This window comes from Pteropus vampyrus, unplaced genomic scaffold (assembly GCF_000151845.1).
Source record: "Pteropus vampyrus isolate Shadow unplaced genomic scaffold, Pvam_2.0 Scaffold104, whole genome shotgun sequence".
Taxonomy (NCBI): Eukaryota; Metazoa; Chordata; class Mammalia; order Chiroptera; family Pteropodidae; genus Pteropus; species Pteropus vampyrus.
The window spans coordinates 4,735,929-4,738,141 of NW_011888885.1; positions in this window are offsets into that span (position 1 = coordinate 4,735,929).

The window sequence follows — 2,213 nt, forward strand, 5'->3', positions numbered from 1 at the left end:
GGGAGGGCTTGCCGGCTCCTTGACTCAGCTTCACACCACCTTCAAGGTTTTCTCAGCCATCCCCCTGCCTCTGCACAAGGCTGCTCCTAGACAAACCCTCCTCACTGCTGGGCTCTTCCAGTAGGTCCGAGGTGAGCTCCAAGGAGTTTTTGCCTCCAGTCCTGTCTCCCCTCTGCCTCACAGATGCAAGTGAAAGGGGTGGGTGGGTAGATTGCAGGGAGGCCTGATGGAGACGAATGGGGAGGGCCCAGTTTCCTAGAATTCACATTCTGGGAGGGTGGGGTTCTCTTTTTAGAGCCTGCTTCTTCCTCACTGAAAGGATTGACAAGTGAGCATTGGACTGTTCTAGAAACTCTGCCCCAGGCTGGGTGGGCCAGAAACACCAAGATTATTTCAGAAAATTCTGATGTGATGGTCATAGTATGTGCCCACTCCATGTCCGCCCACCAGCTAGGGCCAAGAAAAGGCCTCACGAAAGAAAGTCCCTTGCAAATATGGAGCATGGGCTCCGTGCAGTCCCAAGTTCTCCACTTCCATTGCTTCCCTAATCTTTAAGGCAGCTGTGAGGCAGGGGTTCCCTACTGGACAGATGGCTCAGAGTTTCTTCACTTCGGCCTGATAATTGTGTGGTCTGTGCTGTGCACTGAGGATATTTAGGCGCATCCTTGGCCTCTACCCACTAAATTCCAATAGGACATGTGCACTTCTCCCCCCAGTTATAACAACCAAAAATGGCTCCAGGCATTGCCACATGTCCTCAGGAGCAAAGCCGTCCCTGTTTGAGAACCCCTCTCTTAGACAAGAGGTGTCCAAGGACCTGGATCATCTGCTTTTCTAGCTGCTGCCTCTTTGTGGGGAAAAGTCCCCTTTGAAAATCTCTTCCTAAAACAAAGTTGCCACCTTCCATTTCATGGGATTGATGGATTCCAGGCGCTCATTCATGGAATCACTGTTAAGAACATCTGCTTACAGGGAAAACAGGCCTGGATGGAAAGCCACTGAGTCAGCCTGCCCCCCTCCCTCTGACCCCCATGTAAGGCCCTTGGGGACTGGAGGTGGGGTGAGTGTGAGTTGGGAGAGGGATGTAAGGGTGGGGTTGTTGGGGGTGGGGGTGCCTGCTGTTTTCGGACACCTGACGTGGCCATGCCCCCACATGCCCAGCGGCCCTCAGGCGGATGGCTGTGCCAGGCCAACGTGCCGAACTTCACTCATCGCCTTGCAGATAGGTGGCCCTGACTCACAGCTGCTGGACGTGACCTGCAGTTGTCTCATCCCAGAAGATATTTGCTGTGGCCGAGTGACTTCAACACTTATCCAGGCAAACCTGCCCCTGTAGGCAGGTGGACGAGCCCAATGAACGAACTCAGGAAGGGGCCTTTGGTTCTGGGTTCTGTGTGATGATGGGGGCTGTAGTGAAGGAGCTTCAAGATTCCAAGAACTTCCAGTCTCCCTGCTCTGAGCACATGTAAAGACACCTGGAACTCAATGCCAGATGGTAGCTCTCATTCTAGCTCTCTGGGCCTCAGTCTGTAAAATGAAGGGGTTGGACTAGATGGATGATTTCTAATTCGCATGCATTGAGCATTGCCTATGTGACACAGTCTTCACATACATTCTGTCATTTAATTCATGCAATGCTCTGTGAGGAGGGAATTGTAGTTATTATCTTAATTTTACAGATGAGGAAGCTGAGCTCAGAGAGTAACTTGTCCAAGGTCACACAGCCAGTAAGCGGAGGGGGCTGGTCATGTACCCAGGTCTGACCCAGCCGCACTTCTGAGGATGGCAGTAGCTCAGTTAAGAAGCCAGCTGACGGGCAGTGGCAATGAGTACCAAGGAGAGGGATGATGGCAGCGTGACCTGCTGAGTGAGGACCAGGCACCCAGCCCAGTGTGGGGAGGAGTTGAAGATGACTCGGTTTGGAGCCTGAGCGACTGGGAGGGTGGTGGTGCTATTAATAGAAATAGGGAAGTCAGGAGGAGGGGCAGGTTTAGGGCTAGAAGATGACAAGTACATTCTTAGGCATGTTGAAGCTGATTTGCTACTAGTGAGACATTTAGGCCAAGATCCAGTTCAATTAGGAAAATTTGGCACATACAAAAATACCTCCATCCGCCAACAACCTCCTTACCAAAATCAAATCCCCAGACCTGGTGCACCCGGAGTTCCCTAGCCACTGGCCTGGGCTGAGGCTGCGCAGGGCTGGGTCTGCA